Raw genomic sequence first — 18720 nt, forward strand, 5'->3', positions numbered from 1 at the left:
CTGATTAGGTCCCACAGAGTTGGCCTTCTTCGGGTCCCATTGACTAAACAATGCCATCTGGCGGGACCCAAGGGAAGAGCCTTCTCTGTGGCGGCCCCGGCCCTCTGGAATCAACTCCCCCCGGAGATTAGGACTACTCCCACCCTCCTTGCCTTTTGTAAGCTCTTAAAAACCCACCTATGTTGCTAGGCACTGGGAAATTGATATACACCTTAGCTGTCTCGGTTTATGTATGGTTTGTTTGGGTTGTATGATTGTTTTTAATAAGGGTTTTTAAAACTGTTTTAATATTGGATTTCTATATGATGTATTGCCTGTTGTGAGCTGCTCCAAATCCTCAGAGAGGGGCGGTATACAAATCTAAATAATAATAATAATAATAATAATAATAATAATAATAATAATAATAATAACAACAACAACAACAATAATAATAATAATAATAATAATAATAATTGTTGTTTTTTGTTGTTGTTTGTTGTTGTTGTTGTTATTATTATTATTATTATTATTATTATTATTATTATTATTATTATTATTATTATTATTATTATTTGGCAGTGAGACTCTGTGGCTCTGAAAGCCAGCTTGCTCACTCACCAGAGGCATAAGTCAAAGGAGGATGGACATGGGCCAAAGGCCGTTCTTCCATTCCTGGTTGCAACATTTTGCAACAGGTGTGAGGTCTGAGTCCCAGATTGATCCTAGAACTGGAGTTCTTCCCCTGCTCTTGCATTAGCAATAGCACTTAGCGATAACACTTAGACTTATGTACTGTTTAGTTCTCTCTAAGCGGTTTACAGAATCAGCCTTTCACCCCCAACAACCTGGGTCCTCATTTGATCCACCTAGGAAGGAGAGAATGCTGAGTCAACCTTGAGCCTAATGAGATTCGAACTGGTGAACTACAGCTAGCAGTTGGCAGAAGCAGCTTGCAGAACTGCACTCTAACCACTGTGCCACCCAGGCATTCCACTTTGACTTGATTGGTTAGTTGGTTGGTTGGTTGGTTGATTAAATTTATTGATCATCCATCTTGCCATGAGGATACTGTAGGTGGCTTCAATGGAGGTGGACCCTCCTCACCACATGTTTAGTGTCAGATCTTTGGAGGAGAAGGTGGAAGTGTTGCTTCTTCTACTTGAGCACAAAATTCTTCTTACGCTTACATCTTTTCTAGGTTAGACCAGAGGTCTGCAACCTTAAAACACTGAAACAGCCACCCAAGCCCATTTCCCACAGCAAGTAAAACAATCCAATCCATGGAGTGCAGGGCCAACTTCATGTCACTCACTCCCACCCAGTCTAGTGCACATGCTCCCAGCCCTGCCACAGCCGGCCAGAGGGGCACGAGAGGAGGAGGGGGGAGGAGGGAAGCCTCTGCCGCCTATTCCTCAGGGAGCCCTGATTTCCAAAAGGAAGAAAGAAAAATGGGTAGCAAAGAGCCTGAGAGTATGCTGGACTTTTGGAGAGAGTGAGAAGAGACACAGAGACAAGGAGCGAAAGATAAACACACATAAACAAAGGGAGATTGACTGATTGGTGGTGAATCCAGCCAAATCTCTCCCTCCCTCCCCCCCTCTCTTCCTTTCCCTCCCTCCCTTTTCATCCCCCTCCCCCTCTACTCTTCTCTCCCTCCTTCCCTCTCTCCCCCCATCTCTCTCAACAATGGGCAGCTACTTCTGGGTTTTCTCTCTGCCCTGAGAGAGAGAGAGAGAGAGATGGGAGGGAGGGAAGGAGAGGGAGAGAAAGAGAGAGAGAAAGAGAGGGGGAGGGAGGGATGGAAAGAAAGGGAGAGAGAGGGGAAAGGAGAGGGGAAGAGAGAAGGGAGGGAGGGAAGGAAGGAGAGGGAGAGAAAGAGGGAGAGAGAAGGGAGGAAGGGAAGGAAAGGGAGAGAGAAGGGAGGGAAGGAGGGAGGGAAGGAGCGGGAGAGAAAGAGGGAGAGAGAGAAAGAGAGGGAGGGTGGGAGAGGGAGAGAGAAGGGAGGGAGGGAAGGAGAGGGAGAGAAAGAAGGAGAGAGAGAAAGACAGGGAGGGAGGGAGAGAAAATGTGTGTTATGCAAGAAGTACAGATGTTTTCTGTGGAAGCCATCATTTCACTTGCTGATAAGTGAAGGTGCACTCAGGTCAGCAGTTATGGGACATCGTACGTCTTTGGTGTCAGGCCAGGCAGCTATTTCATAGTCTGTGAGCACAGTGCCAATTTTATGGCAGACCTTCTGTGAGAAAGGAAAGGTCAGTTCATGGCTGAAAGAACCCAGCCTGCACAGCTGGGTGAGCACAAGGAAATGGATCACCGGGCATGTCACCGTACTAATCGGCCTCTCTTGCATCAGTGCCCGTGAGATCTCGGGAGAAGAGGCTCCAAGAGGCCGGCAGAGCGGAGCACAGCAGCCCTGGCTCCGAGAAGAAGGCCGGTCCTTGGCAAAAGGGGCCAATTCCTTTGGTCTGCTAACGGCCGGAGGATGGCTGGATCTGAACATGATCCCAACCTGAAGAGTCACTGAGATGGATTAAGCCTCCTCATAAGAACCTAAGAAGAGCCATGCTGAATGGGGCCAAAGCCCATTGAGTCCAACATTCTGTGTCACCCAGTGGCCCACCAATTGTCCATGGGGATCTTGAGCAGAAAGAGAAGGCAAAACCCTCCCTTTCCCTTGACCCCCAACAAATGGGACCCAAAGGAATCCTGCCTGCCTCAACCAACATAGGTTCTCCTGCTTGAGCAGGGGGCTGGACTAGAAGACCTCCAAGGTACCTTCCAGCTCTATTCTATTCTATTCTATTCTATTCTATTCTATTCTACTCTACTCTACTCTACTCTACTCTACTCTACTCTACTCTACTCTACTCTACTCTATTCTACTCTACTCTAAAAGGTGGAAAGCAAAGTGGTCCTGTCTCTTCTGAATGCAGCGGAGAAATTTCCCAAGGAAATGTTAGGGGAAAGGCTCACTTGACCTTTAAGGGTCACTTAAGAGAGGCACAATGTCTTTAAAGGTTTGCATGTCAGTCTTCCACCTGCTCTGCCATTTGGAATGTTGGAAAGAAATAAGTGAATCAGCATCCTTTCCACAAAATATTTTGAGGTTTTGATATAGAGCAAAATGCAAATGGTTTGAGAGTTCTTCTGGGATAACTTGGAACACAATCCTTTCTGCCTTGTTTTTCAGCCCATGTTAGGAAGAAAGAAATTATTTCATCATAGAAACATAGAAGGCTGACGGCAGAAAAAGACCTCATGGTCCATCTAATCTGCCCTTATACTATTTCCTGTATTTTATCTTAGGATGGATATATGTTTACCCCAGGCATGTTTAAATTCAGTTACTGTGGATTTACCAACCACGTCTGCAGGAAGATTGTTCCAAGGATCTACTACTCTTTCAGTAAAATAATATTTTCTCATATTGCTTCTGATCTTCCCCCCAACTCACCTCAGATTATGCCCCTTTATTCATGTGTTCATTATTAAGAAAAATGGGCTTAAACACACCATCTCACAAGAGCACAAGGGGAAAAGGCATCCTCAATCTGAGTATTGTATTGGCAGTTCTGTGTTAGCAAAAACTTCGGAAGAGAAGGATTTAGGGGTCGTGATTTCTGACAGTCTCCAAATGGGTGAACTGTGCAGTCAGGCGGTAGGAAAAGCAAGTGGAATGCTTGGCTGCATAGCTAGAGGTATAACAAGCAGGAAGAGCGAGATTGTGATCTCGCTGTGTAGAGCGCTGGTGAGATCACATTTGGAATACTGTGGTCAGTTCTGGAGACCTCACCTACAAAAAGACATTGATAAAATTGAACGGGTCCAAAGACAGGCTACAAAAATGGTGGAAGGTCTTAAGCATAAAACATATCAGGAAAGACTTAATGAACTCAATCTGTATAGTCTGGAGGACAGAAGGAAAAGGGGGGGCAGGATCAAAACATTTAACCCTGCTGTTCTGTTCGGGTCGTATGTGACCCGAAGCCAAGTTTGAGTCCCTGTAAAAAAAATTCCCTGCATATCTGAAACTTGAAATTTCATGACTTTTCATCATTTCAGGGGTTCTCTCTATGAGAATTTTTTTTTGGGGGTGGGGGGTTTCTTTCTTGCTGAAAAACAAAAAGTCACACTTCTTCTGTTCCCGGGTCACCCTGACCCGGACCGAAAACTCTTCATTTGAAGTGCTTATGTTTGGTCAAATCTCTTAGGCTACAAATCTCTAAGGAATATTCCCCCAAAAGTTTTGATATACTAAATTGAACAATCCTAAACATAAGAAAAATAGAAATGAACTGAAAAAAATGATTCTTATTGGTTTATTTTTGAATATAAGACCATATTGTCTTATACTCGAGTATAAGCCTACTCGAGTATAAGCCTATTTGGGTATAAGCATGGGGGCCCATTTATGAGCATTGTGTGCGGAAATGTTCAAACTTGTTTCCAGGTGAAAAAAGCTTTCAAAAAGACCAAATATAAGTACCTAAAATGATCAATTTGCAGTCCGGGTCAAATAGACCCGGAAACATAAGATTAGGGAGTTTTTTCAAAAAGAACAGCAGGGTTAAATGTGTTAAAAGGTTAAATAAGGTTCAGGAGGGAAGTGTTTTTAATAGGAAATTTAACACAAGAACAAGGGGGCACAATCTGAGGTTAGTTGGGGGAAAGATCAGAAGCAACATGAGAAAATATGATTTTACTGAAAGAGGAGTAGATGCTTGGAACAAACTTCCAGCAGACATGTTTGGTAAATCCACAGGAACTGAATGTAAACATGCCTGGGATAAACATATATACATCCTAAGATAAAATACAGGAAATAGTATAAGGGCAGACTAGATGGACCAGGAAGTCTTTTTCTGCCGTCAACCTTCTATGTTTCTAAGCCGCTCAGTATCCCAGATGTTCTCTCAAAGATCAGTTGCTCAGGAAAACAGATGTTGATCTATGTGATGATGAGTTGGAGTCATGTTGCTTTCATTGCCTCTTCTCTCTCTTTATCGCTCTTCAATGGCTCAACAGGGAGGCAGAGCAAGCTATTCCCCAGAAGAGGCCACGGCTGGGAAGACTTGACTTTGGGCTCTTTGTAGATGCCCTTCCCAGCAAGCCTTTCCTCCTGGACCTCACAGGATGGACAGAGGCCCCCTGAGAAAGCAACTACAAAGATCTCCAGGTCCTTAAGCCATGAAAGGACTTAAAATGAAAACCAGCATCTTGCTCTGTACTCGGAAAAAACACAGATGCTGAAGTACGATCTTGCCTGTTGACAACTTTGAGGTGCTCACAACTGCTTAAGCTGAGATGGGTGTCTTTATTCATTCATTCATTCATTCATTCATTCATTCATTCATTCATTACATTTCTAGGTCACCCTTCTTGAACTATTCAGGGTGGCGTACAATATTATAAATACATGAGAAATCTAATTATTTAAAACATGCAAAATTAGTGAAAATCTAAAAAGCCCTTATACAATCATCCACATTCATCCAATTCAATCATTCGTAACTCATGGCCCCTATAACCGTCGCCAGAGGTAAGTCTTCAAACTTTACAAAAGACCAGGAGGGAGGGGGAAATACATATTCCGGAGGGAGTTTGTTCCAGAGGGTCGGGGACACCACAGAGAAGGTTCTTCCCCTGGGTTCCGCTAGACGACATTGTCTGGCCGATGGAAGCTGGAGAAGGCCGACTCTGTGAGACCTGACCGGCCGCTGGGATACATGAGGCCAAAGACGCTCCCCAAGATAATCTGGTCTTAAGCCATGTAGGGCTTTATAGATCATAACCAGAACTTTGAATTGTGTCCAGAGACCAATAGGCAACCAATGCCAATTGGTTGTCTAAACAATAAACTCAAAGACACCAGATGCATCCCTCCCCTTAAAGGACCAAATGATAAAGACTACAATGATGAAGCTTTTAAAGCAAACCTCTTCAACACATTCTTGGCTCAGTCTTTATTAACAGTAATGGATCTTGACCATCATTTCCTAGTCGCTCCTCAATCAACCTCAATGATCTAACACAAATCAATTTTACAGGAGAAAAGTTTAAAAAGTCATTACGCAACTTAAAGCCATCTCTATCAATTGGTCCCGATGGTCTATGTGCTTACTTCTAAACTAAATGTAAATCACTCTAAACTTGACTATAGAAAATACGACTTCAGCAACAGTGTGATCAATGCCTGGAATGTACTACCTGACTCTGTGGTTTCTTCCCGAAACCCCAAAAACTTCAACCTTAAATTATCTGCTGTTGACCTCTCCCCTTTTCTAAGAGGTCTTTAAGGGGTGTGCGTAAGCGCACTATTGTGCCTACCATCCCTGTCCTATTATCCTTTTTATCACTTCTTTATACTTTGTTATCTTAATGCAAACTATAACTTTATACTTGTTTGACAAATATAATAAATATAATAAATAAATATCCTGCCAGTGCACCCAGCATCAATGGCACAGCCCTATGGGTCTTGCCCAGCTCATCATAGTGCAATGCTTCTCAAATAGTGGGGCGGAACTCTCGGGGGGGAGGGGTTGCAGAGCAATGCCAGGGATGTGTGTGACCGGGGGGGGGGTGTTGCCGCAGGGAGTCAGGTAACATCTTACCTGACATCTTACCTAACATCTTACCTGACACTTGTACCGGTACCTCCATTGCGTTCCTCAGTGCAGCCTTTTCCAAAATAAAACATCTTGCAAGTTCAATCAAACTTCTCAAACTCGTGAGGTGTTTTCTTTTAGGATGGGCTGCCTTGGACACAACAGTGAGGAACACGAGAGAGGTACTGGTACAAGTCTCAGGTTGGATGCTCATCTTGCAGCAGGGCCCAATTTGAGGGTGGCAGGTTGTCTGGAGCAGAGAGCAGGTCAGTTGAAGGAGGGGGCTGGGAGAGGGTCCTTCTCTGTTGATGGAGTTGATCCCCCTCCCTCAATACCAGAGGACAAGCTCTCCTGTTTGTGCCAGGCTGAGACTGCCTGGGGACCAAGACCATTTGTTCCTCTATAATGGCTACCTGTCTTAAAACTCCTGCTGGATATGAAGGATTCCAGTTAGGCTGTGTGAGGAGGTCATTATCTGGCAATTTCACTGCTTGCAATCAATTCTGCAATGGAAATAACATTTGTCAGGGGGAGGGGTCCTGCATGCCCAGGAGCAGTGATGAGGGGAGGAAATCAACAGGGGAAGAATCGGGAGGGAGGGCAGCCCATTCGTGGAAAGCAGCACCCCTGGAAGCAGTTTTGGGAAAATTCAGAACTCTGCCTTGTAGACCTAGAAGAGAGAACATTATCATGACCTTTCAAGAAGCACACTAAATTAATGTTTTTACTTATGTGTTATCATAGAGCTCTATCTTACATACTACAGTTATGTATGTATGTATGTACACTACAGTTATTATATGCATATGTTATGAATGCCATTACAGTCATCCCTCGTTTTTCGCGGAGGATGCGTTCCAAGACCACCTGTGAAATTTATCGAGTATTTGGACTTTTAAAATCCACCTTTTGCATTCAACAGTCATTCTATAATGTTTCTCAGCTGGAACTACATGTGATATCCTGCCAGTTTCTTTAATAGAGTACAGTAGTACTGTAGAAAAATTTTATGAATTTTTAATGGATTTAAAATTTGTAATGGATTTAATGGATTTAAGCCCCTTTTGAAAACCCGTGAAGTAGCGAATCCGCGAAAGATGAACCGCGAAGTAGCGAGGGATTACTGTATATAATGCCATTATCTCCATCCTCGTAGAGGGGCGGCATACAAATCCAATTAAAATAAATAAATAAAATATTATATAGGTATGGTTAGCAACAATAGTGGGACCCACCTGCTGCCACACGAATCCCAGCGACTGGTCAGGTCCCACAGAGTCGGCCTTCTCCAAGTTCCATCAGCCAGACAATGTTGTCTGGTGGGGCCTAAGGGAAAAGCCTTCTCTGGGGGGGGGCCCTCTGGATTCACCTCCCCCCCCCCGGAGATTTGCACTGCCCTCACCCTCTTCACCTTCCTCAAGAGTCTTAAGACTCCCCTATGCTGCCAGGCTTGGGGCCCCTGGCCGATGAATGATATGTACGTACCTGTTGAATGGGTATGATTGATTTTTAATAATGGGGGTTTTAGTTTAGATTAGCGGGTTCATATTAATTGGATTTGGATTTTTATCGCATTGTTCTTTTATATATGGTGAGCCGTCCGGAGCCCTCGGAGAGGGGTGGCATATAAATCCAATAGATAAATAAATAAGTAAATTTTCTGGGGAGGCCAAGAGTCCCAGGGATGCCCAACCCTCTCCAAAAGCTGTGTTTTGCTCCACTGCATGGCTCCTTTGCCCTCCAGCCTGTGGTGGTGGGGAGAGTGTTTGTTTCTAGGCAGAGTTGTGTTGTCAATCTCTGGTGACTCAGCTGCCAGCAGCTCTGGCTGTGGGTCAGAGGACGAACATGGAGAGGCGGCCTCGGACGCACAATGTAGTCATGGAAGGGATCCTGCCCAGAGGCGGGTTCCTCTCATCTTTTCCTACCGGTGGATGTCACGTCGTTTCTCATGTGTGCACGATTTTTCTTCCATGCATGTGCAGAGGGACGATTTTACTTCTGAGCATGCTCAGAGAGCCGAAAAATCACTGAAAATTAGGAAAAAAAGAGGACAATGCACACAGGCTGGCAGACAGTCAGTCAGGTGGTAGGGAAAGCAAGTAGGATGCTTGGCTGCATAGCTAGAGGTATAACAAGCAGGAAGAGGGAGATTATGATCCCTCTATACAGAGCGCTGGTGAGACCACATCTGGAATATTGTGTTCAGTTCTGGAGACCTCACCTACAAAAAGATATTGACAAAATTGAACGGGTCCAAAGATGGGCTACAAGAATGGTGGGAGGTCTTAAGCATAAAACGTATCAGCAAAGACTTCATGAACGTAATCTGTATAGTCTTGTGGACAGAAGGAAAAGGGGGGACATGATCGAAACATTTAAATATGTTAAAGGATTAAATAAGATCCAGGAGGGAAGTGTTTTTAATAGGAAAGTGAACACAAGAACAAGGGGACACAATCTGAAGTTAGTTGGGTGAAAGATCAAAAGCAACGTGAGAAAATATTATTTTACTGAAAGAGTAGTAGATCCTTGGAACAAACTTCCAGCAGACGTGGTCGGTAAATCCACAGGAACTGAATTTAAACATGCCTGGGATAAACATATATCCATCCTAAGATAAAATACAGAAAATAGTATAAGAGCAGAATAAATGGACCATGAGGTCTTTTTCTGCCGTCAGTCTTCCATGTTTCTATGTTTCTAAGACAGCACCGGAACTGTGGCACCAAGATTGTGTAATCAGCGGGGCACTACCGGAGTGGCGCACTGGACCGCCCCTGTATGAAGCCACCTCTGATCCTGCCCCACTTCCCTCCTCAGCTGTTCTGACAAGTAATCACCAGGTCGGTTCTCTCCCTCCCACCCGACAGATTAGCTAAGCCTCTTGCCAACATTGATCCTCTCTGTGGTGGAAAAAAAAGCAACATGGGGGAAGGGTGTGTGTGAAAGGAATCGAGAGCTCTCTTGTTTCTTTTTGACTCAAAAATCAAAAGTGAGGCTTTTGGGACAAAGCCATTATGATGCATACTAGTTGCAAAGCTCAGGTGGGCCAGAGCCATTTGTCATCTGGAGCAGCAATTAAGAGAGTCTTCCAAAACCAGAATTAAAACCAGGTCAAACCTGTGGTGATCTTTCCAGAGATCTGGGGGGCATTGTGGGGTGGAAGTGAGGCCCTACAGTGATGGGCTACTGCGGGTACAGTCAGGTACGCAAAACCGGTAGAAAATTTTTGAATCCCCCCCCCCCCCCCTTCTGGGTTCTGGATAGGTTTTTCCTATTGCAGTAAATGAGGTTGAATGTGTAAAATTTTAGAAGAGCTGTGCGTGTGTGTGTATATTTATATACACACAGAGTTTATATGGTAGATAATCAGCGATGGGCTACCAAAATTTTTACTACCACACTGTGGGCGTGGCTTATGCATTTTGTTTCAACATCTTTCAGTGCAAGTTCGGTGTTCTGGGGTGGAGCTCCAAATTTTGCTACTGGAACTGCGTTCCTGACCGCTCCTGTAGGAGCTCACCACTGTAGATAATGCATATTTTTGTGTGTCTGTGTATAATATCTATATACACATATGGCATATATACATAGAATTAAAGAGTATATTTTGGATATTCCGTAATAGTAAATAGAGAAGGAAATTGTATCCCTTTGAGGTGAGGAGAGGCCAGGCACCCTAACCCAAACCCTGGATGTGAGTGACGTCAAGTTGGCCACCTTTAAGCCAGTCACATGACCTTTAAGCCACTCCCAGTCATATAACCATCAAGCCACTCCCACCTGGTCACATGGCCAGCAAGCCACACCCATAAAATAAGCCACACCCGCAGTGTGGTAGTAAAAAATTTTTGCAGCCCTTCACTGTCCCAGTCCTTTTCTTCATGAAAGCCGATGGATTGCCCAGCTACCGTTAACACTTCTTAGGGTGGTGAGAGTAATACAGATACTCCTTGGCTTAAGACCAGGATTTATGTCTCTAAGGAAGAAATTTGTTGCATGAGTTTTGTCACACACACTCAGTCACATAATCATCAAGCCATTCCCACATAGTCACATGGCTGGCAAGCCCCACCCACAAAATAAGCCACGCCCACAGTGTGGTAATAAAAAAAAATATTCAGCCCTTCACTGATCGTCTATTCTGAATGCTCTGCACATGTTAAGTCCATCAGTTGTATCGAACCAGTGTGAACCAGGAGAAATCCACCCCAGAGCACCCAAAAGATGTTGAAACAAAATGCATAAGCCACACCCACAGTGTGGTAGTAAAAAGTTTGGTAGCCCATCACTGGTGTAGCCCATCCTTTGCCAGAGACTTTTCATATAATAGCACGGCAGAGAGCTGTTAGGCTCTCTTCCAACACGAAGTTCTAGAATTTGGTGTAAATGCAGAGGTGAAGGACTTTCCCCCCAGGTTCGCCTGGTGCACCAGTTGCGGCCCTATTTGGACCGGGACTCACTGCTCACAGTCACTCATGCCCCCATCACCTCGAGGCTCGACTACTGTAACGCTCTCTACATGGGGCTACCTTTGAAAAGTGTTCGGAAACTTCAGATCGTGCAGAATGCAGCTGCGAGAGCAATCATGGGCTTTCTCAAATATGCCCATGTTACACCAACACTCCGCAGTCTGCATTGGTTGCCGATCAATTTCCGGGCACAATTCAAAGTGTTGGTTATGACCTATAAAGCCCTTCATGGCACCGGACCAGAATATCTCTGAGACCGCCTTCTGCTGCACGAATCCCAGTGACCGATTAGGTCCCACAGAGTCGGCCTTCTCCGGGTCCCGTCAACTAAACAATGTCAGTTGGCGGGGCCCAGGGGAAGAGCCTTCTCTGTGGCAGCTCCGACTCTCTGGAACCAGCTCCCCCCAGAGATTAGAACTGCCCCCACCCTCCTTGCCTTTCGTAAACTTCTCAAAACCCACCTTTGTTGTCAGGCATGAGGGAATTGAAACATCTCCCCCGGGCCTATATAATTTATGTATGATATGTTTGTAGGTATGTCTGCTTAAAAATGGTTTTTTTTAACTATTTTAAATTTTAAATTGTATATTATTAGATTCGTTATGAATTGTTTTATTATGTTGTGAGCCGCCCCGAGTCCACGGAAAGGGGCGGCATACAAATCTAATAAATAATAATAATAATAAAATATAAACAAAACAGCCAGAATGAACTATCTGCTAGCAGTTGGACAGTTTCGTGGAAACAACGCCCCATCCTCCTTTAGTAACCCTTTCAATGGGGGAAGGGGGAAACAAAATAGCCCAATTGGACTCCAAAGGAAGATCCTCTTGCTGGGTTCCTTGGGGTCACACAGATGCTTCCACATGTGGAAAAGAAATGCCTCTCTCTGATGCTTTGGACAGACCAGTAATTCAACTTATTGCTCCCATGTGCAATGAATCCACCCACTGGGCTAAATTTCCCCTCTCTCCTTCTCTTTTAAGAGGGAGCATCCATTTCCTTCTGCTCCGGTTCCCAGCTTTTCTTAATTTTAAGTATGCGGGAAGGGACGCTTGCTTTTGGGGAAAGAACCTAAAGAGAGAGCAAGGGATGTGGATGGGCTGACGTGGTACAAGGAGGCCTGGGGCTGCAACCCATTACTGGTCCAGGGAGAAATTGCTGGAGAAGTCCATAAGGAGAGGCAAAGAGGTCAGGAAGCTGGAAGGAGGGACATCTCAACAGCGTTATGGGCCCAGTGCAAAGCAGTGTACTGGAGCCTCTACGACAACTATTCACAGGAAGAAAAATGTAAATGGTCGATAAAATTAAATGTTTGTTTGTTTGTTTGTTTGTTTTTGTTCGTTCATTCATTCATTCATTCATTCCATTTGTATGCCACCCACCTACAAGGGAGGCTAACAACAAAGATTAAAATATATAAATAGCATTAAAATCTCTTAAAAAGCCAATTTAAAATCCCATAGTTAGAAACCATGCATGTCATTAATTTATTTATTTTTATTGATTGATTGATTTTGTCCATTACACAATGAGGGTTGTATTGGGTATACATATAGTAAATATATAATGAAGGTTTTAGAGGATATACTCATAGAAAAATGTATCTAAGAAAGAATAGAAGAGAAGAAATAGGAATATAATATATCAATGAAGAATAGTAGAAATATAGGAATAGAAGAATGGTATAGGTGATATAGGAGAGCAATAGGACAGGGGACGGAAGGCACTCTAGTGCACTTATGCATGCCCCTTACTGACCTCTTAGGAATCTGGAAAGTTCAATCGTGGATAATCTAAGGGTAACGCGTTGGGGTTTTTGGAATGACATTATGGCATAATGGCCAGATCCCGATGTTACACCATCAGATCAACGGCCCACAGGCCTGCTGGAAAAGCCATGTCATTACCACTTTCCTGAAGGCCAAGTAGGGTGGGAGTAGTCTGGATCTCAGGAATTAGCTGGTTCAGGGCAGCCACAGAGAAGTCCCTCCCCCGTGGACCTGCCAGCCAACACTGTTTGGCTGACGGTACCCAGAGAAGACCAACTCTGTGGACCCTTATTGGTTGCTAGGAGCTATGCGGTAGAAGGCGGTCTTGAAGATAGTTTGGCCCTAAGCCATGTAGGGCTTTAAAGATAATGACCAACACCTTGAATTACATCCGGAGATCAATTGGGAGCCAGTGCATCTTGCAGAGAGTTGGTGTAATGTGGGTGTACCTTGGTGCACCCGCAACAGCTCATGCAGGTGCATTCTGGGCCAACTGTAGTCTCTAAACACTCTTCAGGGGTAGCCCCATGTAGAGCACGTTGCAATAATCTAACCGTGAGGTGATAAGGGCATTGGTGACTGTGAGAACAGCCTCCTGATCCAAGTAGGGTCGCAATTAGTGCTCTAGGCCAGTGTTTCCCAACCTTGGCAACTTGAAGAGATCTGGACTTCAACTCCCAGAATTCCCCAGCCAGCGAATGCTGGCTGGGGAATTCTGGGAGTTGAAGTCCAGATCTCTTCAAGTTGCCAAGGTTGGGAAACACTGCTCTAGGTGAATCTGTGCAAGGCCCCCCTAGCTACAGCTGTCAGGTTTCGGTCCTAGCTTAGCTGTGAGTCTAGGAGGACACCAAAATTGCGAACCCATTCTGAGGGGTGTAATTTTCCCCCTCCCAGAACCAAGGATGTACAGTCAATATAATCCTTTGGAGGCAATACCCACAAGCCATTTGGTCTTGCCAGGGTTAAGTCTGAAACAATTTATTTCAAAATTGTTGTTGAAACATTAAAAACATGCTGTGCACCAACAACTAATCAACATGATCAACATTTGAGCAAAACACGAGGTTTGAAAAACACAGCAATACTCAGTAAACCATACAGTCACTGGATTTATGATACAAGATGCATTGAAGGGTTAATGTACACAGATTGGTATGGGGTCCTTCTGCTCATGGAGTCCAGGGGCAAGTGCCCATCAGGCTCATGCATTAAGAGAGCCCTGGGAACAGGCCAGACCTGGTTCTCTGAGGAGATCAGATCCTCCTGTGCAACAATTGGTTAACAATTGTTAACCTAATCCTATGTACCTTCTGCTCCGGCAATCTCACACTCCTAACCAGAGCATACAAAACTTTCACCAGACCAGAGATACTTACTAGAGGAGCCCTCCACTCCTCCACTTGCAACAGAATACCCTACACAACTAGACTTACAATCCTAGGTTTAGAAAGCTTAGAACTACGTCGCCTTAAACATGACCTAAGCATGGCCCATAATCATCTACTACAACGTCCTTCCTATCAATGACTACTTTAGCTTCAACCACAACAACACACAGGCACACAACGTATACAAACTTAAAGTAAACTGCTCTAAACTCGATTGCAGGAAATAGAACTTTAGTAACTGAGTAGTTGATGCATGGAACTCAATACCAGACTCTGTAGTATCATCACCCAACCCCCAAAACATTACCCTTAGACTCTCCACTGTTGACCTCTCCTGATTCTGAAGAGGTCAGTAAGGGGTGTGCGTAAGTGCACCAGAGTGCCTTCCGTCCCCTGTCCTAATCTTTATCTCTTATTAGTATCATGTATTAATATCATCAGGGCGGCATAAAAACCAAATAAATAAATAAATGGATGGATGGATGGATGGATGGATAGATAAATAATATTATTATATCTGTCTACACCACCAATACGTACTTGACAAAACAAGCAAACAAAAAATATATCAGTGCTGACTCTGCATGGCACCGGACCAGATTATCTCAGGGACCGCCTTCTGCTGCACGAATCCCAGCAACCAGTTAGGTCCCGCAGAGTGGGCCTTCTCGGGGTCCCGTCAACTAAACAATGTTGTTTGACGGGGCCTAGGGGAAGAGCCTTCTCTGTGACGGCCCTGGCCCTCTGGAACCAACTCTCCCCAGAGATTAGAATTGCCCCCACCCTTCTCGCCTTTCATAAGCTCCTTAAAACCCACCTCTGCCGTCAGGCATGGGGAAACTGAGATATTCTTTCCCCCAGGCCTTTACAATTTGTGCATGGTATGTTTGTTTGTTTGTTTGTTTGTATGTATGTTTAGTTTTACAATAAGGGTTTTTTAGTTGTTTTAGTTTTGGATTTACATGCTGTTTTTTATTACTGTTGTTAGCCGCCCCGAGTCTACGGAGAGGGGTGGCATACAAATCCAATAAATGAATGAATGAATGAATGAATGAATGAATGAATGAATGAATGAATAAATAAATAAATGGCCTTTCTTTCTCAGAGAAAATATGTTACGCTTAGCTTCAGGTAAAGATAACAGCGTATCTCAGTAATGTATTTTTCATATGACATATAAGAAGATGGCTTAATTAGGTTTAAATGCAAAATCACACCCATTTACTAACTGAAGAAAAGCAGGTCCTTTCACACCATTGGCTGTGATCGAAACAGTTGCGTGCAGAAATACAAGAGCGATGCAAAGCATTGCATTTGTAGTGAAAACGTAACTCCTCAAGAGGTTGCATCGCAGGGCTCTGTTTCCCATTGTCATTTTTAAAAAAAGAAAGAAAAGACCAGAAGGAAAAGGCATTTGAATCCGTGCAGATGTACATGAAAGAGCAGGGATCTATAATGCCTCTCCCTTCTTGGGTATTAAGCAGCAGGCACCCCTCCTCCTGTACCGATGCTAAATCAGGAGTAATTAGCTCTTATGGGGATTTTTGATGTACTCTCAATTCACACTGAAGTGGGAAAAGCACTTATTAGACAAGAGTATTTAATGCAATGACTCCACCAAGGGATTTCCCATTCCTCCCCTGTGTTCCATCCAAAACCTGCCTCTGCTGACTCATAAACAGGCAACCACTGTTCCTGGGAAAGAGCCCAGGTGTGACATCAGATCAAGGAGGCTCCACAGAACCTATCTGCTTCTGCCGAGAGGCTGGTGTTGGTCCTCTAGGCTTCATTAAGTCCAGGGTCAATGCAGCCGTCTACCGGGAGATTTTGGAGCACTCCATCCACATATGAGCTTTATGGGGATGGTGACTTCAATTTTCCAGCAGGACTTGTCACCTGCCCACACTGCCCAAAGCACCAAAACCTGCTTCAATGACCATGGGATTACTGTCCTTGATTGGCCAGCCAACTCACCTGACCTGAACCCCAAAGAGAATCTATAGGGCAGTGATGGTGAATCTTTTTTTCCTTGGGTGCCAGAAGAGTGTGTGCTGTTTTCACCTTCCCCAGGCATTGAATTATGGGTGTGGGCACTCACGCATGCACGATAGTGCATGCGTGAGTGCCCACACCCATAATTCAATACCTGGGGAAGGTGAAAACAGCTTCCCCCACCTCCTGGAGGCCCTCTGGAGGCTGGGCCTGTTTCCCAACTTCTGGTGGGCCCAGTAGGCTCGTGTTTTGCCTTCCCCAGGCTCCAAGGACTTCCCTGGAGCCAGGGGGAGGGTAAAAATGCCCTCCCCCATCCCCTCCAGAGGCTCTCTGGAAGCCAAAAATCAGCTGGCCAGCACACACAGGCATGTTGGAGCTGAGCTAGGGCAACGGCTCGCGTGCCAGCAGATATGGCTTTGGGTGCCACTTGTGGCACCCATGCCATAGGTTCACCATCACTGCTATTGCCAAGAGAAAGATGAAAGACATGACACAGAACAATGCAGAAGAGCTAAAGGCCGCTATTGAGGCATCCTGGCTTCCCATAACGCCTCAGCAGTGCTACAGGCTGGTAGTGTCCATGCCACGCTACATTGAGGCCGTAATTGCTGCAAAAGGGGCCCAAACAAAGTACTAGGTACATATGTATGCTTATATATTTCAGAGGTCTGATATTGTTCTCTGTGCAATCCTTTTTTTATTGATCGCATGTAATACTGTATTCTAATTTTCAGAAATGGGGGATTTGGGGTTTTCATGAGCTGTACCCCATAATCATCACAATTATGACAAATCATGGCTTGAGCAATCTTTCCTTGCATGTTATGAATATCTCTCATATCTTAAGTTTCACCTTTTAAGTTACATTACTGAAATAAATGAATGTTTGCACCATATTCTAATTTTTTGAGTTTCACCTGTATATAACTACAATACAATAGAGAGATTGCAGAGCAAACCTAACAGAGAGTAGCCATTAACAGTGAGTAGCCAGACAAAGAGAAACAAAGAGAAGACTCCGGAGAAATACACTATAAACACTAGCTCCCTCTTGTGGAAGTCTGCCACAGCTGCAGCCTAAGAGAATCCTTGGATAGATTGTCTCCCTTCCTCTCCCCACTTTCCACACCCATTTTCTTCGTGTGAGTGAAGCACAAGCAGTGAAAGCAACTTCTTCCATCTCCTCTGCTGACAGAGATACTTGGGCTTTGGAGGCTCACACCCAGTGAAGGGCTGCAATTTTTTTTAATACCACACTGGGCGTGGCTTATTTTGTGGGTGTGGCTTGCCAGCCATGTGACCAGGTGGGAGTGGCTTGACAATCATGTCACCGGGGTGGCTTAAAGGTCATGTGACTGGCTTAAAGATAGAGGGGCAGCATACAAATCTAATAAATAATGATGATGATGATGATGATGATGATGATGATGATGACCAACTTGACATCACTCATGTCAAGGGTTAGGGTTAGGGTTCCTGGCCTCTCCTCACCTCAAAGAGATATAATTTCCCTCTCTATTTACTATTTACTACTACAGAGAAGGGTGGCATACAAATTTAATTTTTTTAAAATAATAATAATTACTGAACATCAAAAATATAATATTTAATTCTATGTGTATACATACATGTTTGCACACAGGCACACAAAAATATACATTACCTACTATATAAACTGTATGTGTAGGTACACACACACACAAACAGCTCTTCTAAAATTATACACATTCAACCTCATTTACTGTGATATGGAAAACATACTCAGAGCCCAGAAGGGAAAAAAGAAAAAGAAAATCAAATTTTTTCTACCAGTTTTGCATACCTGACCAAATTTTTTCTGCCGGTTCTGCGTACCTGACTATATCTGTAGGAGCCCATCACTGCTCACACCTCTTCACCTTTGACCAATCTTTCTCACCCTTCTTTGTGTTGGGTTTCTTCTCTTGCTTTGTACCAAGGTCTCAACTCATCAGCTCGCTGTCAATTCCTGCGTAGGTCATCTCTAGATCTTCCTCTTCATTTATAGCAAAGTCTACTTATTCAACCCCCCAGAGGTCGGCTGCTAAGGTGGAATGGTGACATGTGCTCACCCCCATGGCTCTGAGTGCTGGTGGAGTCCAGCACAATTATGCTACTGCACCTGGGCAGCCACGGGCACACCTGTGTGTTCGCGCATGATTTTGCTCCCTGCCCAGGTGCAGTAGCATAATTGCGCTGGACTCCACCAGCACTCAGAGCCACGGGGTCGAGCACACGTCACTGTTCCACCTTAGCAGCCCACCTCTGCCAACACCACTCCTGACCACCTTTTATTTGCCACAAAGACTTTAGACCCAAGACTGTATTTTAACTTTTACCCCAGAGAGGGAATTTGTGTCTTTTTATTTTTTTTACCCTTCTAGAGTAAAGCAATAATGAGAAGTCCAAGAAAACTAATCAGGAAAAATGAAACAAATGGTATTATTAAAAGACAGTTAGCAGAGCCCAATAGACTCAGCTGAAGCTC

The sequence above is a fragment of the Erythrolamprus reginae genome, chromosome 8 (assembly GCF_031021105.1).
Source record: "Erythrolamprus reginae isolate rEryReg1 chromosome 8, rEryReg1.hap1, whole genome shotgun sequence".
NCBI lineage: Eukaryota > Metazoa > Chordata > Lepidosauria > Squamata > Dipsadidae > Erythrolamprus > Erythrolamprus reginae.